We start from the raw sequence: 27,455 nt of genomic DNA, 5'->3' as shown, positions 1-27,455 counted from the left end.
TAATTTTTTGGAATAAAACTGTGTTCCCCTGGCAATAAAATGTATTTTTATATAAAAACCGAGGTGTTTTCTCCGCCGCATTATTAACACTCGGCGGAGAGGGCGACCCATCGTGCTTTCCACCCTGGGGGTTGACGCGAGGGGTTAAACGGAGCACACTGCTGGGTCTGGAATGGTAAGAGCTGTGTGTGGGATGTTGTGAACCGCATTAAGAAATGAAGGAACACCATGGGAACAGACGCTAAACGCCAAGCGACCTCCTCGCTCCGCGCGTATGAATGAATCCTCCACTCATCGCAGCGTGGTTGGCAGTCGAGGTGTTTGGTCGGTAGTAGACTCTGGCAGGACTTGCTTTTTTCCACCAACAACAGAAAACCAACTCATAATTTTCAAGACCAGAGGAACACGAATAGCTGTTTTCTCTCATATTTTTTTAATTTTTTTTTAGCTATTTCAAGGATATTTTACTGAATCAACTCCTGTTTTAAAGCTGCTGTTCCACTGAGACAAAAACATAAGCTGCACTCCCTGCGCAGAAAAAAAAAAAAAAAGATTAGGCAGCTGATGGAGGCCCCCGTCAGCCTAAGACGCCCCTCAGCGGATATGGATGGGGCAAGACAGGTTCCTGGTAAACTTTTATTACTAATATATCTTTTTCTTTAAAAAAAAAAATATGATCATTAGTTCTGAGTTAATTAATTTTAGTTTAATTTGCGTTTCATCACTTGCGTTTGAGATTGGGCCCTCTTAATGGGGGCCCTCTAATAATCTAGAGCTGCTCTTTCTTAGCAGATCTCTTATGTCAGGGGCGTCCAACCTGCGGCCCTCCAGCTGCTGCAGGACTACATCTCCCATCCTCCTCAGCCAGCTCCTTAGCTGAAAGAGCATTATGGGAGATGTAGTCCTGCAGCAGCTGGAGGGCCGCAGGTTGGACGCCCCTGTCTTATGTATTCTTTCCATGGTGTAATTACATGGAAATAACAGAGAAAGTTTTTTTTCAGTTTCTCTAGCAACAGCCTATCAACACTTGCTTTTGTGTCACATGATAATAAGACAAAACATTCAAGAACAACATGTGATGTTTACGGGTGTCCCTATAGGTTTAAGGCCTTGTTTTCTATTGGCTAGCATGATGTCCTTTCATACCCAATGGGAACTCTTCTATCGCTGATTCTTTAGCGAGCGCTTAGGAGTGAACACGTGCGTAGAAGTCATCGCGGCAAAGTCTCTACCTGCCAACCCCTGCTGAGGAGAAATTAGGATATTCTTGCAAGTACATCTTTTTTATAAGTTTTTCATATTTTTTCTGCAAAATATTGCGTTTTGTAAGTGAAGACAGAGGCCAAATTAAAAAACGTAAGCAAGATATAAAATATGATTTCTGTAGCAACATTTGTATCCCTTCAGATTACAACCACTTTGTTTCTACTGTCCTGAAAGTAGCTGAGCTCAGTAACTTTGTATCTGAAAAGGAACATTTTTATCGCTTGCGAAAAAGACTATCTTGGATATTACGGGGGAGGGGGGGCAGTCTTCCGAGGCATAGAAGATTATCTGAAGGTCTGTTTCATGGGGATATATGACATAAACTAAACTATAAACACTATGAGGACAGGTGACCATCTAAGAACAGCTATACAGTTAATAAAAGGGGAGGGAGGTTGTTCCACTTATCTACCAGTCTCTTATTAAAGTAATTTTTTTTTTTCCTTTGTTTTTTAAGTTTAAAAAAAAACGCATGTCAGAAGTGGGATTCGAACCCACGCCTCCAGAGGAGACTGCGACCTGAACGCAGCGCCTTAGACCGCTCGGCCATCCTGACATCCTGTTGAGGGCTTGTGGGACACACAGGATTCCGTTATGTATTTGTCAATATTGTGTGCAAGTTAACATAGTAACAGTTATATAGGCTGAAAAAAGACATGCGTCCATCAAGTTCAGCCTTTCCTATATCTGTTAATTTGTTTGTTGATCCAAAAAAATCAATATTCTTTTTTCATAATTTGCTTTTCATTTATTGTTTAATTCATTTAATATATTTTTGCTTGTTCAATTTAAGGGAGAAAATATGATGTCGGAAGTGGGATTTGAACCCACGCCTCCAGAGGAGACTGCGACCTGAACGCAGCGCCTTAGACCGCTCGGCCATCCTGACTTCCTGCTCCTTATCCCTATGGTCATTGTGGAACACACGGCAGATCTGATTGTTACTTGTTTAAACCAAAATTATTTTCATGTAAATTCTTTCGAAATCGGGCATATGAAAATTATCCAGGCCGACACCCAGTGGAATCCATGCGAGAAAAAATTGTGAAAAACAGGGATTTTTGTAAAAATATTTTTTAAATATGTTTAAAATAAAAAAATTGAATAAAAAAAATATTAGTTAATTCTCCTCTAATCTTTTCATGAGCTAATAGAAGCATATTATTTCTACCTGCTATAAAAAAACTCAAATCTTAGTCGTTGGTCTCGCCTTAGACTCAGGAGCCGTAAGTCTATCCCATGCATGTTTAATCCCCTCACTGTATTACCCTCTACCACTTCTGCTGGGAGGCTGTTCCACTTAAATACAACCTTTATCAAAGTAATACGTGATCGAAGAGTGACATAAATGTTTTTTTTCTCACTTCTTCATGTTACGGGTGGTGGGTCGGATTTCCTCGTTCCTGTAATTTATAGTCATGCGCTCCTCGTTCTGGAATACTTCTGAAACTTAGCACCACGGCCATAATTTTCTTGAAAATGTTAGTGTAATAAAATCTTTATATTTTATCTTCAATTTCATTTCGCGCATTTCTCCCAACTGTCCTGGGACTTCTTTAAAACAAATTCGCCAAAGCAAAATGATACTAAAAAAAAAAAAAAAAATGAGGACGAGAATTCTGGAAATAAAGCAGAAACTGTCAAGTGTGAAAGACTCCATATTCGTTGTGTCAGCCCGAGAGGCAGTTGCGTGGTTTTTAGTAGCGCTGTGTATTGTTATTGTCACTGCCAAACGTGTGACCTGCAAGAAAACGCATTTTCTGAACTCCTCCTGGCTGCTCTTCAAATTTAGCAGAGATTTTGTTTTTCTGCAACTAGAGTAATCAGATCTTACTTTTAATGTGCAAATTATTTAAAATCAATAAATGTAATGTAATGTAAAATGTATCATCGTCCTCCCGCTGATTGGTAACTAATCGGAAGTACAAAACTATTATAGATTAGTTGTCTGTGTATTTATTGATGGGTAGATTTTATACTGGAGTCACCAATCAATCCCATTGACATCATTATTATTGGATTGAATTTGTTATGTAATCATTGTTAGTATTATTTTTTAAATATTATTCAATGACAAAATATGATGTCAGAAGTGGGATTCGAACCCACGCCTCCAGAGGAGACTGCGACCTGAACGCAGCGCCTTAGACCGCTCGGCCATCCTGACTTCCTGTTTTAGCTGTTTACATGCCTAGGTTCGGACTTTCTGCTTGTCTGAAATACTTATGGAACCAATAATCATTGTCAAGTAGACAATTAATAACACTTTTGTGTTTTCGAGAGAGTCGTGGTTTTAAATAATTGAGTTCCCCATACTTTATAAAGGCCTATCCCGAGTGAGCTTCTGCTACTCAAAGAGCTTGCCTGGCGATGTACAATGCATGGTTAAATCAGTAAGACTACCACAAAGTCTCCCACTGACTTATACATTATACAGGGCCAGCTCAGGTTTGCGATGCTCTACTGTACAGTGCCACAAATGGGCTCTGCAAGTATGGTGGGTGGATGGTCCGACTCCTAAACATGCCCTCTAAGGTAAATGTAAAGGAATTCATTTAATATAGTGTAATACATATTCCATGTATGTTTAAAATTCCCTCCCTGCTAGCCTCTGCCAGTTCTGCCAGTTCTGCCGACAGGTTGTTCGACTTATCTACTACTTTCCTAGCCCACCTTTTTTGTTACTCTGCATCCCAATCCTCCCTGGGCTTTTTTGCAACTTTTACACTTAAGGTGCCATGTGTGTTAAATGTATTCTCTCCCTTAACAGTTCATTTATTGTTTGATTTCAATTTTGTTCACTGAGAAAAGACAATGTCAGAAGTGGGATTCGAACCCACGCCTCCAGAGGAGACTGCGACCTGAACGCAGCGCCTTAGACCGCTCGGCCATCCTGACATCCTGATGGCTGATTTTATGGTCATTATGAAATACACAGTATTAACTTTCATGAGAGGGAATTTAACTATATATGGGTCAGGCGTAACAATGGATGTAATGGATACTTTTTATATCCCGTATTTCATAGGAATTTGGATGAAAATGATTTTGGTTCAAACAACGGAACCTGCGCATCTGTCATTACCGTAAAATTCTGTGTGTTACATAATTAGTGTAGAAAAGCAACATAGTCAGGATGGCCGAGCGGTCTAAGGCGCTGCGTTCAGGTCGCAGTCTCCTCTGGAGGCGTGGGTTCAAATCCCACTTCTGACATCATATTTTTCAAAAGATAAAGAAAGAACATTTAAACTGCACAGAATATTGACAAATTCATAACGGAATCCGGTGTGTTCCACAAACCCACAAAAGCAAGTCAGGATGGCCGAGCGGTCTAAGGCGCTGCGTTCAGGTCGCAGTCTCTTCTGGAGGCGTGGGTTCGAATCCCACTTCTGACATCATGTTTTTCTAATTGAACTTAAACAAGAAAGAAAAATAATACTAAGCAAGTTTGGAAGATGCATAAAGCTGTTCTATAGAGTCAAAAAAGAATGGACTAAGTAGGTTTCCTTTAATTAGAGGGAATTTGAACAGGCATGGGATGGGAATTACTATTGATGCCCTGGATAATTTTTATATTCCCTATTTCAAATGAATATCCCATGCTTGTTTAAATTCCCTCACTGTATTAGCCTTTACCACTTCTGCTGGGAGGCTGTTCCACTTATCTAGCACCTTCTCAGTAAAGTAAAACTTCCCTTTCATTCCATCTCTCCTTTGAAATAAACTCCCCTCCTCTCCTTTGTTAAAATAAAAAATGCACATTACAAATAATTTTATTTAAATGCGCATTTAATTAATTTCTCTTCAACAACTTGCACTTTTCCCCAGTTCTAAAAATATTCCGACCAGACGGCAAAATAACCGCCCTGCGTTAGTTATAGAAACTGTACGTACTGTTACAAAATTGGGTAATGACATTAAATTAAGGGTAGAGACGGCCAGTAGTGGATTTAATCCGTCGCCTTTACCGCACGGTGGTTGTAAGATAAACTAACATTAACAAGGTCAATAAAAAGAGCCGAGGGGAACAGAATAATGGATTCATGTTCTCAGCAGAGTTTTCCAAACCAAAATGGACGTCCTCGAAATGTCTGAAAACTAAAAAAAAACAAAAAACAAAGCAATTTCTGTTCACACCGACCGAGGGACTAACCCGGCGATCACCGGCAGCATTTTATAGCTAATTTATTATCTATATTTGTGAAGCTGCTCGGGTTTTCCTCAGTCTCCTGAAGACTCCATCCCCTAGAAGGATCACGCCCTCGTTTCGTTGGCAACATAGAAACCCAGACTCTGCCGGCAGATCGGCCCCATCTGGCCCCCGTCTAGTCTCCCCGTTTCTCCTGCTGTAACGACTCAAACCTTAATCAGTCGTTGGTCTCGTCTTAGATTCAGGAGCCGTATGTCTATCCCGCGCATGTTAAAATTTCGTTACGTAATGAATATTTCACTTGCGTTTATATGATGTATTTGCCCGGAAGCTCCTATAACATCTCTAATTAATTATTCAAATCTGAACGAGGTGAAACCAGTTTCTATGGTAGTGGTGGATTTGACCAATGGCACTCTGTTTTCCAGTTTATTGATTTTGGGGGAAAATGGGTCTGACATACTCTGGCCCATAGCTCTAAGTGTCCTTGTTTAGTCTGACCAATCCCCTTTATGCCCCTCTTTACTCCCATGATGCCTCTCTTTCTTCCCTTTATACTCCTCTTTTGCACCCCCCCTGGTGCACCCCCCCTTCTCTGAGACCCCTCTTTCCTCCCCTTATGCCCCTCTTTTCTAGGAGGTGAGAATGTTTGCTGGGTATGAGGGGATCGCAGGGTTCTACAGCTCTAAAAGCCTCGATAATTTGTATAGAAACAGCAGGGGGCGTAAAGTGTCCCTTTCAGAATGTTTCTTTTATCCTGGTTTCAATTAATTTAATGTAATCTAACGTAAGATTTTCATAAAATTATTTTTCATTACAAAATGCTAATTTTTTAAGGGTTTCACTGATGACCAGAACCCGGGCCGTGGCGGTGAGAGCGCCGAATCCTGACCACTAGACCACCAGGGACACATGCAGATGTATCTTTCTTTGACCATTTCCTCTCTGCTCTTCCTCTTTCCCTGATGCCCACTCTCCACCCTTGATGCCCCTCCCCCCTCTGATACCCCTCCCCCTCTGATGCCCCTCTTTTCTAGGAGCGCCGAATGTTTGCTGGGTATGAGGGTATGGCAGGGTTCAACATCCCTAACAGCCCCGATAATGTGTATGGAAACAGCAGTTCAAATTTTTGGCAATTTGAAAAGCTGGGGGAGGGGTAGACCTGCCAATTTTTGTTAGGGCCCTGTTGCATTTACAATAGCCATTTTGCTATAAGTTAACCTTGGTGAATTCCGGGCCTGAATCAGGAAGACTGGCATTTGGGGGTCCTTGGTTAGGGGCTAAAAAGCAGTGTGGGGGGGTCGGGGCTGTGATGATTGGGGCCCAAAAGCAAAGAGGTGGGCCCAGTAAAGGCTATATTAAGGGAGTTTTCCCAGGAGAGGCCCTGTTCTGTCCAACCCACTCATAAGTCAGCATTCTTTTGGGGGAGTAGTGCTTACAGGGGTGCTTGCTCCCAGTGGAGAGGGTCCTCCCGAGAAGCAGACTTGAGTCGTCAATTTGGAAGTCGACATGTTGGTGGTTTGTTCATAATCTTCGCTTTTCCCTCAGGCTGGGTCACGGGGGGGGGCATGTTTTGTGGCAGCCGGCCCACTTGCTGGTGTAGGCTTTTACCCCTTGTGGGTTATGTCGGCAATGTTGGGGTTAAGTTGATATCAGAATGATGGTCAATAAACGTATGCTGAGGCCCCATCCAAAATCCATGCCCACGGCCGCGATCAACATAACAGTGATATAGCGCACAGCCCCGCAGCGCTGAAAAGGTCAACCAGACTCCGACGTGATTCCGATATTTCGACACGGCCCAAAAATAGAACGTTTATGGAATAATTTCCGTGTGTTTTACAGGGAACGTCCGACAAAACAATGAATTTGGTTATAGATATATCTATATATATCCTGTCGGGTTTTATAGACTCGTCGGCCATTGTGTTTTATCGCCAAGGCGCATTCTTCAAATGGTTTCTTATATTTAACGGTCGAAGGAACGCAACGCATTCCAAGCCGCGTTCCAAATCCTCCGTCTTTCTAAGATTCCGACGCGATGAACGGATTCAGCTGGCCGACCTTTCGTACTATTTAACGGTTACGTATATAAATATATATATATACTGCGCATTCAATACTGGATTGTAAATTGTGTTGATTGTTATTAACATTCCTAACCATTTACACAAAAAACATACAATAATGACAAAAAATAATATTATATTTAAAAAAAAACTGTGTCCACTAGAGAAATTCTAATATGAGCAGGAAGAGGAAGAACCTAAAACCAACTTGTGATCCTTACTGTTGTGTTCCTTTGTTAATGTATAATAACACTCACACTAACATCGTACACTTACACATAAATATACACGTTATCTCCCTACTCCACATCCCTACTACTGACCCTAGGCCCACCCTTGACATCCTAACATCATACTGACGCCCACACACATACACTCATGCTAACACCATATGCAGACACACACTCATGCTAACTCCAAATACTGACATACCACCAGGTCAAGCAATGTGTGCTATATGACTTCTCTGAGGAAGCCAGGACTGGTCAGATGGAACTTTTAAACCTTTGCTTAATAAAAGTGCTCATGCCTGGACTTTCTATGGCCAGTTTTCAAGGGGTCTGCATATTAGCCATTTATATGTTCTCTCCATCTGTTACCTGACCCCAATCTACTAAACACCCTGATTCATTATCTCACTGGCTGTGGGAAAGAATAGAATGGCTCAGTTTCAATTGCCCAGCTGGACACGCTGACTAATGAAAGTCTATGGGGGAATGGACTTCATTTGCATCGTCATAAAGCATCAGCTCAGTGTAATATATCACATGACTAACAGCAACGGCGGCTCCAGGTCTGCAGATAAAGGGAGTTTATTGGGGCAAAATGAGATAAAACCCAGTTTATGTACAGTAATGCCGGTCACTGACCAGCATTACTGTATACAGTGCTGGGGGTTATATTACTGTATACAGCACTGGGGGTTATATTACTGTATACAGTGCTGGGGGTTATATTACTGTATACAGCACTGGGGTTATTATTGTATACAGCACTGGGGGTTATTACTGTATACAGTGCTGGGGGATATATTGCTGTATACAGCGCTGGGGGTTATATCACTGTATACAGTGCTGGGGGTTATATTACTGTATACAGTGCTGGGGGTTATATTACTGTATACAGTGCTGGGGGTTATATTACTGTATACAGTGCTGGGGGTTATATTACTGTATACAGCACTGGGGTTATTATTGTATACAGCACTGGGGGTTATTACTGTATACAGTGCTGGGGGATATATTGCTGTATACAGCACTGGGGGTTATATCACTGTATACAGTGCTGGGGGTTATATTACTGTATACAGTGCTGGGGGTTATATTACTGTATACAGCACTGGGGTTATTATTGTATACAGCACTGGGGGTTATTACTGTATACAGTGCTGGGGGATATATTGCTGTATACAGCGCTGGGGGTTATATTACTGTATACAGCGCTGGGAGTTATTACTGTATACAGCGCTGGGGGGTTATATTACTGTATACAGCGCTGGGGGTTATATTACTGTATACAGTGCTGGGGGGTTATATTACTGTATACAGCGCTGGGGGTTATATTACTGTATACAGTGCTGGGGGGGTTATATTTCTGTATACAGCACTGGGGTTATTATTGTATACAGCGCTTGGGGTTATATTACTGTATACAGCGCTGGGAGTTATTACTGTATACAGCGCTGGGGGGTTATATTACTGTATACAGCGCTGGGGGTTATATTACTGTATACAGCGCTGGGGGTTATATTACTGTATACAGCGCTGGGGGTTATATTACTGTATACAGTGCTGGGGGGGTTATATTTCTGTATACAGTGCTGGGGGTTATATTACTGTATACAGCGCTGGGGGTTATATTACTGTATACAGTGCTGGGGGTTATATTACTGTATACAGCGCTGGGGTTATATTACTGTATACAGCGCTGGGGGTTATATTACTGTATACAGCGCTGGGGGGTTATATTACTGTATACAGCGCTGGGGGGTTATATTACTGTATACAGCGCTGGGGGGTTATATTACTGTATACAGCTCTGGGGGGTTATATTACTGTATACAGCGCTGGGGGGTTATATTACTGTATACAGCGCTGGGGGTTATTACTGTATACAGCGCTGGGGGGGTTATATTACTGTATACAGTGCTGGGAGGTTATATTACTGTATACAGCGCTGGGGGTTATATTACTGTATACAGCGCTGGGGGGTTATATTACTGTATACAGCGCTGGGGGTTATTACTGTATACAGCGCTGGAGGTTATTTTACTGTATACAGCGCTGGGGGTTATATTACTGTATACAGCGCTGGGGGGTTATATTACTGTATACAGCGCTGGGGGGTTATATTACTGTATACAGCGCTGGGGGTTATATTACTGTATACAGCGCTGGGGGTTATATTACTGTATACTGCGCTGGGGGTTATATTACTGTATACTGCGCTGGGGGTTATATTACTGTATACAGCGCTGGGGGTTATATTACTGTATACAGCGCTGGGGGTTATATTACTGTATACAGCGCTGGGGGTTATATTACTGTATACAGCGCTGGGGGGTTATATTACTGTATACAGCGCTGGGGGTTATATTACTGTATACAGCGCTGGGGGTTATATTACTGTATACTGCGCTGGGGGTTATATTACTGTATACAGTGCTGGGGGTTATATTACTGTATACAGCGCTGGGGGTTATATTACTGTATACAGCGCCAGGGTTATATTACTGTATACAGCGCTGGGGGGTTATATTACTGTATACAGCGCTGGGGGTTATATTACTGTATACAGCGCTGGGGGGTATATTACTGTATACAGCGCTGGGGGTTATATTACTGTATACAGCGCTGGGGGGTATATTACTGCATACAGCGCTGGGGGTTATATTACTGTATACAGCGCTGGGGGGTATATTACTGTATACAGCGCTGGGGGTTATATTACTGTATACAGCGCCGGGGTTATATTACTGTATACAGCGCTGGGGGTTATATTACTGTATACAGCGCTGGGGGGTATTACTGTACTGAGGTTTATCCCCCGCTTTAAAGTGAATGATACAGAATTCCAATCTCTTTGGTTTCATTGTCGATCGGCGATAACAGTTGGGACGCGGCAGTCTTGAGAGCGCTCGGTGATGTCACGCTGATGGTTAATATTGACTGTCATTGAATGGGGTGAATGATGTTTTTTACGAGACTCTCACCAGCTGCTAACAGTTGAATTTTCGATGTTCTTAGATCATTGTACAAACGCTACGGGGTTCATTCCGAAGACTCAACGCTTGGAAGGGCAAACGGAATGCGTCTGATTTAATCCTGGCAACAAAACGTTGGGATGACCAAGTAATCAGCTCTTTCTCGCACGCTCTCTCTGAAACCTCTTCCATTATTTTTCCCGTTTCCCAGGTATTTATATCTACAAAAAACGCAGGAAGGAACCTGGAATGCATTTCATGATCTTGGTGGCCAATGACGAGGGTGAGAGGGTCTTCACGATCGACAACCCCTACTTTTTTCATCATGTATGAACAAAAACATACCATGGAAATTATATTTTCTTAACAATTAACATGTTTTCTGGATTTTTTTGTTGGGGGGGGTCATGTTGAAATAGATGCTACTGATTGGATGGGTAGAATGTATCCCACCCGCCGTCACTGTCGAGGGTTTATCTAGAAGTAACCCAACCTCTTAGAAGGCTCCTCCAGATCAAAGGAAGACTCGAGAGGGAACACTTAATGGTGTCAATGTCATATGGAGCCAAGCCATGGAGTATAGAAAACCCTTCATTTACCCTTAAAATGGCATCTGGAAGATCTCAGGACCCAGGGCCGTCCCGTAGGTTGGGTGTTGTGTTTGTGGGTTCCTCAAGACCCCGATACCTTGCCCATGGGGATTGCGGGGACTTTAAAGTGAACTTTGCCATTTGAAGAGACACAGGGGCCACCCCGTGCTTCTGTCCATTCATTCTCCTGCGAGAAGGAGATTTTAAGTGCTGAAAAACTAAATAATTAAAGAATTAATACAATTTAATTAAAAAAAATCTACTTGCCCAAGGTTGGAAGGAGATGAGGTCCCTCCAACCCACTCCTTGGGTGCCAGGAGAGTGGACAGTGAAGAGCATCGTTCCTGGACCTACATTATCGCAAATATTTTGGGGCGAGGCAGAAATGTAAACCATGTGATGGGGCATAGCTGGGGACACTCAGGGTTTGCCCCTGAGCCTCAGGGTTTTTGCCCCAGTCTCAGGGTGAATGGGCAGATTCCCAGGGTCACACAGCCTGAAGCTGACACCTTTCTATTCTCCCCCCGCTGTGATCATATATAGGACTCCTAATTGATTGCCCCACTATGTCGATATTCCTGCTTGAATGCAGGTGACTCAATTAAACGTATCTTTAAATAATGACAAGTCAAGCTTTCCACGAATACATTTGGCGAGTCACTACATAGAACCTTTGTGCCTGGCTATTAAAGGGTTAATATTTCAAGAGTCTTAGGGCCCACTCCTTTAGAAAGTCCCCAGATACAGTGATTGGCCGGCAAGATGGCGGCTCCTGCATATTGGTTGCCAACTTGCCATAATTCATTTTTTTTACTATATTTGTCTTTTTTTTTTTTTTTTTTTTTTTTTCCGCCCAGGACACCAAAAAACTTGATATTCTATTTATGTTTTTCCCCAAAACAACAGAAAGCAGGGGTTTTAACCCAGAACATATATAAGATACATGTTTTCTCCTTAATGACCTCTATCTTAAAGCTCTACCGAACAAAGCCACAAAGTATCTGGTTTTTAACACTACAATTCTCAATTCTACGCAATTTTTTGGAAAAAATGTGGGCTTTGCTGTCCGATTCTCTGCCGAGGACCATGTCTGCCGAAAACGTTAAGTCCCGCAAACCTCATTCCAACTGTCAGCTATGGCTGAGGCTCGCATGCATCTGAAACAGTGAGAAATTGCTAAAATATTTGCATTGATACTGAGTAAATACATAACCTTCCAAGAGAACAGGATATAAATTATTCCCCTTATCTTCATCCTCGCTTTCCAAGTAGTTGGAAACAGGACCTTCTTTCGTTAATAATTAGTTTTAATCACTAACTACAAATACGCTGAATTTTAAAGTTGATGTTTCGGTTACGACTTGAAGGAGCCTATAAACCTATATTATTTTATTTTCAGATTTTTCATTTAATTTTAATAATACATTTGACTTTTATTCATTTTTATGGTTTTGACGTTCACAATATTGTTTTTTTTTTTTTTTTTTTTTTTTTTAAATGAGCTTTCGGTGCCTCAGTGGTCTTTTCTTCAAATGGAATGAATGAAAACAAGAGGCCTCCGAAGTCCTGAAAAATTATTTCTGGGTTGAACTTTATTAGATGAAATAACTAAACTTAATTAGAGAAAATCTACATTTTATCCACAGAATTACAGAATTTTTTTTTGTTATTTAATAAATCTTTAAAATTTTACACAATATAATATAATTTTTTTTTTTTTTTCTGTGAATAAAAAAATTATTATTATTTTTTTTTTTTAGGATGGCTTCACCAAGTTCTGGAAATTCTTCTAGTTTTAAGATTTTATTTTTCAAAGCAGCTCCGTCTAATCTGAGCCGGGAAGGCAAATCGTGAGATAAAAGGATAACAGTTTTGTTTTCCGGTTGGTTACACAGCGAGTTGACTTTATGAGATTCACAGGGAGCCGAACGCTGGACTTGGGACCCGAACGAAAATCATAAATCACAATCACATGATCTTAAAAAAGCAAAGCCACACATCAAATGCTTTCTGGGCATAATTAGCGCATGACTCGGGCGAGATGTAATCTTACCCTGTTATGAAATAATCTAATTTCATAGATGAAGGCATTTTACGATGTTTCTGTGCCTCTTTTTACTTCTTTCTGTTTTTTTACCTGCGAAATCTCCTTTAGAGACCAAAAAAAGTCAGATTTTTTATTATCATTATTTTTTATTTTTTTTACGCACCGTCCCCCATGTTATATTACAGAGGCTCTTTCACGTTTCCAAATTCCACTTGATACAGGCAATAATTCTATAAAATGGTGGAGATATTCAGTTTAATCCCCCCCCTTAAAAAGGCTGTCTGAACCAATCAACAACAATCAGCAACTTCGCAATAGGCGAGAGATAACATAATGGGGAGGAATAATCATGCAGATCCTGAGAACAGGAAGTTAACATTGCTGCTCCTATAGTATATATACACACACACATACACACACACATACAAACACAACGCACACTGTGAAAAAAATATAGCATTTCAGAAAAGCACAGATCTGCTTTAAATCAAAGGGATATTCTGGTTTTTAACCCCTTTGTAACCAAGGATGTAGGGGATAAATCACAAAAATCTGGCCCTAGAGGACCAAGGATGTATCTCCTACGTCCAGTGGGGATTTAAACACCTGAGCGGAATCTCTGTGATGTGGCATGGATTTGTGGTCTCCTGTCATAATAACCCTACAGGGGAAGCCCCTGATTGTTGTGCCGGGGAACCCTAATAGGGGATGTCACACATTACAGGGGTTCCCCTGTGCTAATGCAGATGCCTGGGGTCATAAAAGACCCCAAAGTGGATCTCTACACTATGTTCCCTGATCTCTGGTAGGAAACAGTGTAAAAAAGTTTAAAAAGTTAAATAAAGTTAAACAAATCTAAAAACTATATGTAAAAAGTAATCCAAAATCCCCTCATATCTATCCTTACAATACATGTTTAAAAATCCTCCCGTCAACTCTCCCTACAATTCTCCCCACTTACCTCCTTTTTTGTAAAAAAGGGGTAATTTGAATTACCAGACATAAAATGCAGCATGCGGGGGTCTATTTTCTGGGCCGCACATAAAACCAAATGAGTGAAATACAGAAAAAAATGAAAATCAAGTTATCACTAACTCTGAAAGAGATCGGTAATAAGAAGGCCCTCATAAAAAGAGTCAAAATGGCTCCAGTAAAATACCCCAGGGTGTCTTCTTCCCAATAATATACGGTTTCATGGGGTGATTTGGAGATCTGTGAGCCTATAGGGTGGACAGTAATTTCTTTGCACTTTTCTTGCCTTTTTTTCATTTTAATTCTACAAAATAACATTTTACATTTCCGAACATCATTTTTTATGCTGAAAACATAAATAACGTGCGTGGATTCAACTGGCTAAGAGCAACATTACAGTTGAAGGCGAAAAAATTGCTGGTGTCCGATAGTGTAGAGAAGCCTTGGTCCTTAAGGGGTTAAAAAGAAAATTTTGCTAATAATAATCGCATCCTCAGCTGGATTTTAACTTGAAATCTGGGTTGAAATAGGCGTCAAAAAGATCGCAACAGAATCGCGCGGTGAAATGACGTTACAAGGCTCCTTGCCGCTGTGCCCGTGGGTTATCTGCATCAGCCTTCGGCTAATTGTGTCCTGTTACCATGGTAACGGGGTGCAGTCAAAAATGTTCCCACTGATTCTGTCATCATCATCATAATACTCCCCTAAACCCAGGGCATCATCCCTAATGAGCAGGTTCTTGTCTGAAGCTTATGGAGGAACGTATGTTTTTGTTGCCGATTATGGCCCCATCCGGCCCCCGTGTAGTCACCCGTTTCTCCTGCTGTGAAGACTCGAACCTCAATCAGTGGTTGGTCAGTTGGATTCAGGAGCCGTATGCCTGTGGAAAAAAGGTCCATATTGTACATGAAAGACATTTTATTATTGTTGGGGGTCTGGAAAAGATCAGATATCTTCAGAACTTGGAGTCCCGGCTGAGATGGTCAAAACGTACCCAAATCTCCAAGTCCTAGAGCCATTTATCTGTATCTCGTTTCCGTTTACAACTCCAACAGACCGGCGTCATAAACAAGATATTTTACAGCCGTCATAACACGTGAAGTGTGTCTGTGCTCTGCTACCTTCATCCCTTGATGTCTTAAGGAAATTATGTCGACGGCGCTTCTGGATGTTCTCACTGAAAGGGTGGAAGGATTCTACGAGCTGTTATCGCCCGACGCCCTGATGTGGGAAGCTACGTGATTTACTCCTGCGATTTTAACTTTATTTCGCTAAGTTTGGGATCACAGAGGAAAAACAGACCTACCCCACGTTCAAAACATCATGGCCGTATCACCCAATGATACTTAACTATGTGGGACTGTTCGGGCCGTAAACTATTCCAAATAAAAAATGTGAAAAGTACTTATTTTGAGAAAATTTGGTCAAATCGTCTCGTGGTTCGAGGATTTCTTTTTCCTTTTTTTAGGCTTTGAGGCGATTTTCTTATTTATTTTTTATTTACAAAACATATTTTGGCTCAGTTTTTTTTTATTTTTTCCTCCGTGAAATGGGTTCCACTCTACTGGTGTTCAGTTGTTGGGTTCTTTCTTGACTTGGTGCTTACTCCAGTTCTAGATCCCTGCCTGCTCCTGAACGTGCCTGTTTGCTGCCCTCCTTGACCTGTTACTGTCTTTTTTACTTCCCTTTTGCCGGCTCCTTGCTACTTCTTCTTGAATTTGTGTGGGACGCCTCCTGCTGCGGCTCCTACTGGGATCCTTTTCCATTTTCTTCGGGACATTCTGGGTGCTGCTTGGGTACAAAGCAGCAAATGCCCCGTATCTGTGACATATTATCCATGGTTCGTCACTCGTTATTCTTCCAACACTCATTGGACCGAGTATCTTCAAACTGTTGCCAAACCCCTATCTCATCGAAGAAACTGCCCATTGGTGATGGACCATTTTCTGGATCTCTATGAGAAAAATTATTTCTGGATTCTGGACCACGGCAAACATCTGCCTTCAGTTTAAAGATGGGTCTGTTGGGCTATCCAAACCTGCTCTTGAGGGTGGATGTTAACCTTACACCAGAGAAACCACTAGCAGTGTCAGACAGTGCAGATCTCTCCACGCTGAATTCTGATTGGACAATAATTATTAAGGCAACATGTAGCAAATTCTCGTTTTTCATAAAAATATTCTTTAATGAAGGACATTGTGTGAAGACGACATAACAAGTAATGCATCAAATAGTCTGAACTGTCTGGGCACTGCTCAAAGGAGCTTATCATCTAGAAGGTGAACGTTTGTGGTGGACCAGCCACTAGAACATATCCGAGGGTAAATGCTGATTATATAAATGATATTACTGGACATAAGTACAGGGTGGGGGACACCTGACGGTAGGAGTAAGGCTGGGAAAGACTTCCCTGAAGAATTGGGTCTTCAGGGATTTTCTGAAGGACAGGAGACGGGGGGAGAGCTGTATAAACCGGAGCGGGGGGATTAAAACAGATGGAGGCATCTAGAAGCAGAAGTCTTATAAATGAGCATGAGATTTACAGATTAGAGCAGAGGACAGGAGAACATCATCAGGTGATGGACGGAGAAGCACAAAAACATACTTACACACACACACTAACTCATACACACACACTAACTCACACACACACACACACTAACTCACACACACACACACACTAACTCACACACACACACACACTAACTCACACACACACACACTAACTCACACACACACATACTTACACCCATGCTAACATACATACCTTAACATATACACTAACACACCCAGTCATTTACTCACTCACATAGACACACACAGTAGCATACTTACACACACACTAACACTCACACAAACTTACTTAAACATGTCCTGCCTTTGTAGTCCACGGGCCAGTGAGAGCTCCGCTGCTCCCTCCGGGTCATCACAAGCTGCCTAATCGCTGAGTGCTCAGATCTTTAGGATATATCTTTACCTGGAGCCGGTCATAGATCTCTTTTAAGGGACAATGGGCTTTCTTACCACTAGCGATAACATAAACATGTAACCGCGCTGTACATGACCCCGAGTCACTATGACTCAGCTGCGCTGTGCTTATTATTTCTTTTTTTTTTTTTATCAGTGTTTTATCACATTATCAAATTGTGTTATTTCATTAACCAAATATTTTGCATTTCTTTTCTTTTTTTTGCACGAAAGACGTCAACTTGAAAACCCGGTCTCTGTAACATCTACAGAGCGAGGGCATTGGAGGCAAATATATTGTGAATATTAAATATTTTGCTTGGGTGTCTCATTTTTCTATATATTTCATCATTTCATACTTTTTTTTAATATAAGGAAATTGAAGATATTAATATTTGTCTATTATCTGCTTATTTTATTATTTCTTCTTATTCTTTTTGAAGGTTTAATCACATTCACCTTATACCCTAACACCTTCTTGATTGCAAGCTCTTTAGAGCAGGGCCCTCCTCACCTTTTGTTTCTGTGAATCCAGCTTGATGCTCTACTTGTTATTTTTTGTTTGCCCATTGTACAGCGCTGGGGAATATGATGGCGCTATATAAATCAATAAATAACAAAAACTTTGGCAACACCCTATCAGTGCCTGTTTCTTTTGTGTCACATGACAATTAAGTGTTCCTGGCAAAAACTGTGAATCACATGACTAAATAACTGGTTCTGGGATGGATTTGGGCAAGAAATATTTTTCTGATGCTACAAAAGTGTTAAATTCGTAGGTGGAATAAATTGTTTAACATTTACAATTAATGCCTTGATTGGTATTTTATTAATGATTTAATTTTATTTAATTATTAAATGTAATTATTTCATTAATTATTCATTATTTAACCATCGCCTCTCCCTCCTGCTTCAGATAGAATATAATTCTTTTTTAAAATTATTTTAATTATTTTAAATTTTACAGATTTCATCTTCAAATGATTTGCTTATTTGGTTTTCTTCTTGGCGGAACAATCCAACTGGCAAGTGATTTAAGTAAATTAGAAGAATAACTGAGAGTGCAGCAGAAGTTCAATGTTGATAAATGTAAAGTAATGCACAAGAGACCAGAATCTAGAGGGTCAGAGGCTGAGATGGAATGGAAGGAAGTTTTACTTTACAGAGACGGTAGTAGATAAGCGGAACAGCCTTCCAGTAGAAGTGGTAGAGGGTAATACAGTGAGGGTATGAAACATGCATGGGGTAGACATACGGCTCCTGAATCTAAGACGAGACCAACGACTGATTAATGTTTGGGTCTTTACGGCAGAAGAAACGTCCAGACTAGACGGGGGCCGAATGGGGCCGATCTGGCTGCAAATTCCATGTTTCTAAAAGAAAATTCTCTCACGTTATTAAATCCCTTAATAGGTTAAAGTATGTAAGGTAGAGAGGTTATTTTGGAGGATTAGCAGTCTTTCACAGAAATTAAACAGACAAGCACAAAAACCTGATCCTCCGCAGAAACCGCTCGCATTTCTTAAATGTTCAATATATTGTTTTTATGAACTGCGAGGTGCGACGCGTTTCTACCAACAATGCTTCGCCGGAGGGTCTGCGTTATATTCATTTATTTAGTTTAAATTAAGGCAGATTTTGGCTCAAAGTAATGTAATCGCCATAGCAACCAATGAAATGTGACCAGTGATATCTCTAATAGAGCTCTCTGCATTATAATTGCTCTGTATCCATAACGCCAGGCCCGGGCTAACCATCTGGCACGGGGTGATGGCCGTCGGCACCCCCGCTCCCCCGATCTGCTGGCGGCCAGCGAATGTATACGACCGGCCAGGCTCTACGTGATCATAAAACCATAATGTGTGCGGCCGCGCATACCCAGCCGCGCTCACATCATCAGGGGACCACCGGCCTTAAAGTGCCAAGCCCACCCTGTCATTGCCAGTGCGGCCCTGCGTAATGCCCGGTGGGGGTGATTCCTTAAGGTCCTGTAAGTGCATGACAGGCGCAAAACTTAAAAAATACTTCTCAGCGTTATTTTTCGGTGTGTCTAGAAGTAAAAAGGGGGCAGAAGCACAGAAGCACCAGGGTACGAATGACATACATGTCTGGGAACTCTCTGTGGTTTTGCCCGGAGTCTCCAGGTGAAGCACCACTTCTCGGAGTCTCCAGGTGAAGCACCACTTCTCGGGGTCTCCAGGTCCTCTCAGAGAAACTCATTTAGATCTAATGTAAGGATGTTTTACTTTACTGAATGAGTGGTAGATAAGTGGGGCAGCCTCCCAGCAGAAGTGGTAGAGGGTAATACAGTGAGGGCATTAAACATGCATGGGATAGGCATACAGCTCCTGAATCTAAGACGAGACCAACGACTGATTACAGCAGGAGAAATGGACGACTATACGGGCCGGTCTGCTGGTAAATTGTATGTTTCCATGGTGACAGCAGCCTATTTAGAACTCTCCCCCAGAGTTGCATTTTATTCTCATGGCCCAAGGTGATCTCGATTCTCGATCATGGACACTCGGCTGGAGAAGATGTCTCCTAGAAGTCTTAACGGGCAATGAGAGCGAAGCCTCGGCAGTCGGAGGGCAGACATGTCCCAACTTGCTCCGCAGAGCTGAACCCTTTTCTCCTTACATAGAAAGTTCGAGCGATTGTTTATACCGTAATCAGGAGTGAGGTAATGAACTAATAACGATTCCACTGATTATCAAATTCCTTCTTAAAGAGAACAAGGTCACCCATCCCCGCAGCTGGAGGACGCGAGGGGCGCCGCGTGGATCTCACAGCGAAATACCCCGCATGTCTCTGTTCTTTGGACGCAGGAGGAATTCCAGACGCACGGAACGGTCGGCCGGGGAAACTATTCCCCCCTGGCAGGAGCTTGTGGCAATGAAAGGGTCGATAGCTGATGTTTAAATATATCCAACTCCGCGTGGTGTATGAACACATTATATCATCACCGCTCACTGGCCACCGAAATATTATATATTCAGCCAAGGAGGAATATGGCAACTGCTATTTACGTGGCTTTGTGCCCCATTGCAGGGTATTTGTGCAACTGGGAGGGGCATTTAGAAGAAGAATAATGGGGTTTATTTACCCCGTTTAATTTATAAAGCCGTTTCCTGCTGTTTCTATACACATTATCGGGGCTTTTAGGGCTGTAGAACCCTGCGATCCCCTCATACCCAGCAAACATTCTGACCTCCTAGAAAAGAGGGGCATCAGGGGTGGAAAGAGAGGCACAGGAGAGGAACGAGTGGCACCAGAGGAGGAAAGAAGGGCACAGGAGAGGAAAGAGGGGTAACGGAGAGGAAAGAGGGGCATCAGGAGATAAAAAGGGGGCATCAACGAAGTAAACAAGGCATCAGTGGAGGAAAGAGGGGCATCAGGGAAGAAAGTGGGGTATTGGGGGAGGAAAAAGGGACACCTGGGAGGATCGAAGGACATAGGAGAGGAAAGAGAGCTTTGCTGGCCAAAGAGCATACCTGGCCTTGCTGGGGTGGCATTGTGGGCGCACCTCAATCCTCGCCCACCTCCGCAACCCCAAAAGTGTGTGTTCCACGACATTAGCGGGACCGCCCACTGACCTCAGCAGGACCACCCACTGACATCAGCGGGGCCTCCTACCCGCATCTCGCTAGGGAGGGCTCGGGTAGCCGGAGCCAGAAAGGTCCCAGGTCTGCCAAAGAGGGATTGGACAAACTAAGCAGGGACTGTCCTTGTGAGTTGTTGGCAGTTATACCTTCTGCCAAAGAAGAATTGTTGAACAGCACATTTCAGACTCAGCCTGATTGATATAAAGTTTCCCGTCGGAGCCCTGCGCACATTAATCAGTGTCTGGAACACAATGAGAGGAGGAGGGATGTAAATGGTTAAATCAGTCCGTGAGCTCCTTTTCTCATTATTCCAGATTTCTTTATTTTCCTGCCGTCGTTTATAAAAAAAAGCAAAAAAAAAAAAAAGCACAAAGTTAATCCTTCTGGGAGTTTTCTCCCTGTGAGTTTCTCTGCGCTCCTTCTGATGTATCTGCCCCTTCTTCTGGAAGAAAGGGTTTGTGGATGGAATTAAAGCGAGCACGCAGGCAGCGGAGCAGGTGGGCAGGGGACCGGGGGGGCATCACGAGGCTTTCGACTGAGTGTCCGTATCCTGCATCCGGGAGAGCAGCGGATTTCGTAGTTTTTGCCCCATAATATAATGTTTTCAGGCAGCTGCATATCAGCCATTTGTAAATATGTTCTCCTCTGTTATCTGACCCCCAATCTACTAGACAAGCACCTGACTCCTTATCATACTGCCTGTGGGAAACAATAGAATGGCTCAGTGTTAATCACTCAGGAAGACTCTCTGACTAATGAAAGTCTATGGAGGAACCGACTTCATTTGCATTGCCATAAAGCATCAGCTCGGTGTGGTGATTGAGTGGTGATTTAAAAATAAATGATATTTTAAAAACAACCTGATTTCTTCTTTATAGTCCATGTAATTTATTCCCTATAGGGGTCTCATTTTATTACAACAATTAAAAAAAACACCAGGGACGCCGAATGGGATACAATTTGCTTTTTTTCATTCGCCCAAAGACTGTTGTCTGTGAACTTTCTGGACTTGTATAAATAAAGCTTTTAAAAACTAATAATCCCCCTATTTTATTCTAAAACTTTGGTCACTTGAACCCTTGTCGCTCCACTGCAAAAAAAATAAAAATACATTGGATGAGAGGCCAAGTGCAGTATGAAAATATGACTTCAATTCATAAAGTCCCCAATTGATTTTACGTTATACACAGCACCCCATAAGAGTCTCCTGCAGGGGCTGGCCCCGTATAATGTATAGTTAAAGGGGAAGTTCCACCTTTAAAAGAAAAAAAATATATTATCAGCAGGATCCCAGCAATGAGCGCTCAGTAGGTTTTTGTTCCTTCAAGCATTAACAGCTTAAGAGGTGCGTACCTTCCAACCTCTACACAGAGCTTGGTAGGTAGAGAGACACTAAACCTGGCAACACTACTGCATATGTGCCAGACACAGAAGAGGAAATATGGGACGATCAGATGTGGTCACCAACCTCTGTAATCCATCATTTTAAATTTACCATCGCAAAACCCATGATCCACTATAGAGGATGACTCTAGAAATAAATGAGTAAGGAGGGCCATGTCTGGACTGGCCTTTACACTTGGGGTGAGCCTCAATAGATCCCTGAATGATAAATTTACATATGTAAATATATTTTGAGAACAACTCTAAAATGTACAACGCTCCCCGGCAGGAGGGAGACACACATCGTAGGGAGGACTATTAAGCGGCTGTCCATTCTCGGCCAATTTGCCCTCAAAAACCTTTTTTTTTGTATGTAATTTCACCCTCCGGGAATCTCTTCCTGTGCGCCCCGAGTTTAACGGGGAGCCCATACATTGACCTCCTTGCTCATGAGCTGGTTTGTAGCCTGTTAACTGTGATATGATTGGTTTTGGCTATGATCAAGTGATCATTTGCAATAGTGGGAAAGCCTAAAACCCCAGAGCCTGTAACCGGTCTATGTGTGCTTCATCTTTTTGCGTCTCATGACGGTAAATGTATTTTGCGTTTCAAACCCCTGTGTGCACCTTTTATTTTTGTGTATACTAGCCCCAGCCTCGGTGTGATTATGTATACAGACATTTGGAGACGCACAGAGGAACGATTTTGTTATTGAGACACCAAAAGAGCCGGGTCCCCTGAAAAGGTCTTGGTTTTCCTGGTGAGGAGGGGAGTTAGTAGCTCTTTTGAGCGGCCCCCTACCCTCCTCTATGGATTGTTTCAGTGATCCCAACCCTTGCGTGAAGGAACCAAGAAGATCCGGCCCTCCTGCAGGCCCTCTGGCCGGAGAGAGAGAAAGAAGAGGTCCCATATCCCCTGTGAAGTGCGATCTTCGAAGAAGGGAACCTGGTGTCCACCGAGGCCTTACGGCACTTTTTTCACAGCGGAGCCACGGACCTCGGAGCTTCAGAAGAGGAAAAATAAAGCCGGGGTTGTTGGTTCTCTTGTGCAGCGGAGGTTTGCCTCGTCTCTCTAATGGTTTAAGTGAGTTAAAGCTTATAAGATCTCGGGGCAGGAATGCGCTGTAAGGCAGGCTCTTAAGTGGCTGTCTACTCTTGGTTGTGTTGTTCTTAAGCCCGTTTTGAATATAAGCTTTCTAGAGCTCCTTTCATGAAGAAGGTCTTGATGCGGATGTGAGGACCACCAACGAGAGATGCTGTTTTAGAGACATAAACCAAACAATATTTGATGAACATGAAGGACTGTGTACAAAAATAGAATAATTATTAGTGCTTGCACTGCACCGCCACATTGCAGCCAGTAGGTGTCACTGTTGATGCTCGGCCGATCAGCTTAACTTTGAAAAGACTCGGTATTTACTTAATGCCAAAACAGAACCTGCCAGCAGATCGGCCCCCGTCGGCCCTCGTCTAGTCACCCATTTCTCCTGCTGTAAAGACTCAAACCTTAATCAGTCGTTGGTCTCATCATAGATTCAGGAGCCATGTGCCGATCCCATGCATGTATCCCATTCCCTGAGAGAAGCTCCGGCTCACTGCCGGAAAACTCAGGGTCTTTGTGACGCCCCCCACACAGTTTATGAAGATTAGAGGCAAATTAAATGATTTGTGTAACCTTGGAATTTTTATAAATATCCCCTTTTTTCACATTCTTTCTTTCTCATCACGTGAGTGCTGAAGATTAGGTGACTGTCGCTGTAGATCATTTTCATATCCCTGATTTCAAGAGAATTTATGCTAAAATGATTTTAGAACTGATGGAACCGGCACATTTCTATACATTCCAGAATGACGGCAGCAGCAACTGGTAGGAAGTCAGGATGGCCGAGCGGTCTAAGGCGCTGCGTTCAGGTCGCAGTCTCCTCTGGAGGCGTGGGTTCGAATCCCACTTCTGACATGACCTTTTATCGTTGAACAATATCAAGATTGAACAATAATGGAAAATAAAACTAATTAATAAATTAAATGAAATGGTGATGAAACATGTAACAGACATGTCACCTGTGTAAAAGTTGCCAAACACACTTAAAAAAATCCCAGCAAGTTAACAATATGCGTAAAGCTTTTCTATAGAGTTGAAAAAGGTGGTCTAGGAAGGTTTACTTTAATAAGAAGGTAGTAGATAAGTGGAAGAACCTCCCACCAGAAATGATAGAGGCTAACAGTGAGGAAATTTAAATATTCATGGCATAGGCATAACGCTATCTTGAATGCAGACCTCCCAAAAATTATCTAAATCAAGACATCTGTGTTGGGGGGTTGATTAGAGGTGGGGTGCGGCTAGACTAGGGAGGGCACGTTTATGGGTGGAACCATCCACCAATCATACACGCAAAGTCGCTTTGTGGCGCTTAGCTGGGGAGTATCTCAAACATTCACCCTTCATGGGAAGTCAGGATGGCCGAGCGGTCTAAGGCGCTGCGTTCAGGTCGCAGTCTCCTCTGGAGGCGTGGGTTCGAATCCCACTTCTGACATGATGTTTTTAAAATGATGAAAAAAGAACATTTAATTTGCACACAATATTGACAAACACATACCAGAATCCAATGCGTTCCACAATGCCTCAAGAGCTAGTCAGGATGGCCGAGCAGTCTAAGGCGCAGTCTCCTCTGGAGGCGTTGGTTCAAATCCCGCTTCTGACATCGTCTTTTCTCAGCGAAGTTAAGCAATAGAGAAAAATAATACTAAGCAAGCTCAGGAGATGCATAAAGCTATTCTACAGAGTCAAAAAAGGGTGGACTAACTAGGTTTGTTCTAATTAGAAGGAATTTGAATAGACATGGGATGGGAATTACTATTGTTGCCCTGGATCATTTTTATATCCCCTATTTCAAAAGAATTTGCATGAATATGTTGTCTTTAACACAAAATTACATGTTCCAACAATGACAGTTGCTACAGGTGCAAGAAGTCAGGATGGCCAAGCGGTCTAAGGCGCTGCGCTCAGGTCGCAGTCTCCTCTGGAGGCGTGGGTTCGAATCCAACTTCTGACATGATGGTTTTTTCCAATTGAACAATATTAAAATGATACAATAAAGGATATTCTGCTATAAAAGGATGACCCCCTTCTTTCCACATAATCCTCAAAGACAACAACTCCCAGTATGCTTTGGCCAAGGTTCCTGGGAGGGGCAAGCCTGCCATCCAATGCAATTTCTTTCTGCAAGCTGATATTGTGGGAGGACCCTGGTGGAGCCAATAGTTGGAGATAACCAAATGCCTAACCCATTCCATGCATGTTTCAATTCTCTCACTGTATTCGTGGCCCACGCTGCAAGAGCATAGGAGCCACGCATACAGCATTTAACGGCAGCTAACCTTAAAACGCCAAGGAGGCTTTTCCTCCCCAGTCTGGTACTGGTAGCGGTGATGTAGTCTGGTGTAGAACAACTAAGCTTAGGGAGTCCAGGGGGCCAGTAGCCTTTATTCAACTTTAAAAGGGGATCACTGGTCTCCCCAACTGGCCCATTAATGCCTTGGAGGACCGTGCTGAGTCAACACAGTTGAGCTGAGGTATGATGTCATACACTGAAGCTCTGTAGCAAAGACAGTGGAGGGGGGGCAGCAGACGGTGCTGCTCCAGGTCAAAAGTTGGGGGGCTTAGTAGTTTATGTTTTACAGAATCTTCCCTGTACTATGGATTTCTAGAAAAGTCTGTGGAGTTTAGACTATTCTCGCCACGGGATTGTATCGGTTTTGTGTTAGACTGACGGGAAAATACCTCTCGATATTAAAAAATATCTGACTGTTTGATACCGCCATTTATTAAAATAAAAATCCCGAGTACGCTTCCTTACATGTAGCTTAAATATCCAGAATGTATACATTTTAAATATCTGTTTTCAATAGGTTTTCCTGCCAGTGAACTTGTAGCTCGTCTCTGCCAAAATAAATGTAAACTAACCGTCTGCTGACTATACAAGTCTGTATTTCAAAAAAAAAAAAACTCCCATAAATATATACCAAAAAATCCAATTATAAAAATCATGGGGAGAATTAATACATATCCGCAGTCACAGGTCGTGGGGTAATTTAGTGATACCACACAGAAGTGTAAATGCGTTTGTTTTCTTTGTTTTATTTCGTTCGACTACCCTTAAAGGGAAAAGTCTTATGTAAAATAAAATATTGGGCTTTTGGGTGACAAAAACCTGCTTTTATCTCATTTTGGCCCAATAAGCTCCCTTTATCTGCAGACCTGGAGGCCATTGTTGTCAGTCATGCGATATTGTGGGTGACTTTCCCGGCTCAAACACCACACTGAGCTGATGCTTTACGACAATGCTAATGAAGTCCGTTCCTCCATAGACTTTCATTACTCAGAGAGTCCAACTGGGTGATTAAGACTGAGCCATTCTATTGTTCTCCACAGGCAGTATGATAAGGAGTCGGGGGTTTCTCTAGTAGATTGGGGCTCAGATAACTCATACAAATGGCTGATATGCAGCTGCCTGTAAACATATTATAGGGCAAAAACTACAACTGGGGTAAAAAGGGCAACAGTGCAATATTTTTGGAAATGTATTTTTAATGTGATAAATAGTGGGAGATCCGCTTTAAAGTCTAAAGGGCCATTTTCCCCAAGGCTATAAGCAGAAATGTTAAAATTTTTGTTCCTTGGTAAATAGACGAAGAAATTTAAAATAACATTTTTTTTAACATTTAAGACTTTCTGGGATTCTAGATTTCTGCGTATTAACATAAAGTCGTTTGAGACTCCGGAAGCCCTGATACCTATCACGCAAACTTTCAGCATCTTACGACTTTGGGTGTGTGTCCTGCAGTGAATAATAAAGTGCGCGGCACTTGGTTCTCAGCCGTGAGCTCTCAGATACTTCCTACAAAAATAATTGACAGGAAACCAAAATCACAGAGTTTGAAAAGAAAGTGGGCTGAGATGTTTTCCTAAAACCTACAGCTCATCCTTTTTGGAGATGCCATAACCCCAGCTCGTTCCCTGGGTCTCGGACCTGCAGGGATGAGAAAAATAAATGCTGATCGTTAGGAACCTGGTTCTTTCTCAAATCTGCAGGGTTTTTTTGTTTTCCTATAAAAAACATGTTTTAAGGAATTGAGTTTTCTGGGGGTAAATATTTATAACATTCAGGGGTTGAAGAATTTGGACTTCAACAAGCCTTAGAATGA

The 27,455-nt window shown here is 42.3% G+C and overlaps 9 non-coding genes across 9 annotated transcripts; 5 read left to right on the top strand and 4 right to left on the bottom strand.

Annotated features, from left to right (window-relative positions):
• Positions 1-1,739: 1,739 nt before the first annotated feature.
• On the bottom strand, positions 1,740-1,822 carry TRNAL-CAG (transfer RNA leucine (anticodon CAG)). Its single transcript has one exon. It is a non-coding gene; the product is annotated as a tRNA-Leu (tRNA).
• A 250-nt stretch (positions 1,823-2,072) lies between these two features.
• Positions 2,073-2,155, bottom strand: TRNAL-CAG (transfer RNA leucine (anticodon CAG)). Its single transcript has one exon. It is a non-coding gene; the product is annotated as a tRNA-Leu (tRNA).
• Positions 2,156-3,350: 1,195 nt separating this feature from the next.
• On the bottom strand, positions 3,351-3,433 carry TRNAL-CAG (transfer RNA leucine (anticodon CAG)). The gene has a single exon. It is a non-coding gene; the product is annotated as a tRNA-Leu (tRNA).
• A 648-nt stretch (positions 3,434-4,081) lies between these two features.
• Positions 4,082-4,164, bottom strand: TRNAL-CAG (transfer RNA leucine (anticodon CAG)). Its single transcript has one exon. It is a non-coding gene; the product is annotated as a tRNA-Leu (tRNA).
• A 232-nt stretch (positions 4,165-4,396) lies between these two features.
• TRNAL-CAG (transfer RNA leucine (anticodon CAG)) lies at positions 4,397-4,479 on the top strand. The gene has a single exon. It is a non-coding gene; the product is annotated as a tRNA-Leu (tRNA).
• Positions 4,480-4,578: 99 nt separating this feature from the next.
• TRNAL-CAG (transfer RNA leucine (anticodon CAG)) lies at positions 4,579-4,661 on the top strand. The gene has a single exon. It is a non-coding gene; the product is annotated as a tRNA-Leu (tRNA).
• A 19,463-nt stretch (positions 4,662-24,124) lies between these two features.
• On the top strand, positions 24,125-24,207 carry TRNAL-CAG (transfer RNA leucine (anticodon CAG)). Its single transcript has one exon. It is a non-coding gene; the product is annotated as a tRNA-Leu (tRNA).
• Positions 24,208-24,701: 494 nt separating this feature from the next.
• On the top strand, positions 24,702-24,784 carry TRNAL-CAG (transfer RNA leucine (anticodon CAG)). The gene has a single exon. It is a non-coding gene; the product is annotated as a tRNA-Leu (tRNA).
• A 436-nt stretch (positions 24,785-25,220) lies between these two features.
• On the top strand, positions 25,221-25,303 carry TRNAL-CAG (transfer RNA leucine (anticodon CAG)). Its single transcript has one exon. It is a non-coding gene; the product is annotated as a tRNA-Leu (tRNA).
• The last annotated feature ends 2,152 nt before the right edge of the window (positions 25,304-27,455 follow it).

The sequence above is a fragment of the Spea bombifrons genome, chromosome 5 (assembly GCF_027358695.1).
Source record: "Spea bombifrons isolate aSpeBom1 chromosome 5, aSpeBom1.2.pri, whole genome shotgun sequence".
Taxonomy (NCBI): Eukaryota; Metazoa; Chordata; class Amphibia; order Anura; family Pelobatidae; genus Spea; species Spea bombifrons.
This window is presented reverse-complemented; position numbering and strand designations above follow the sequence as displayed.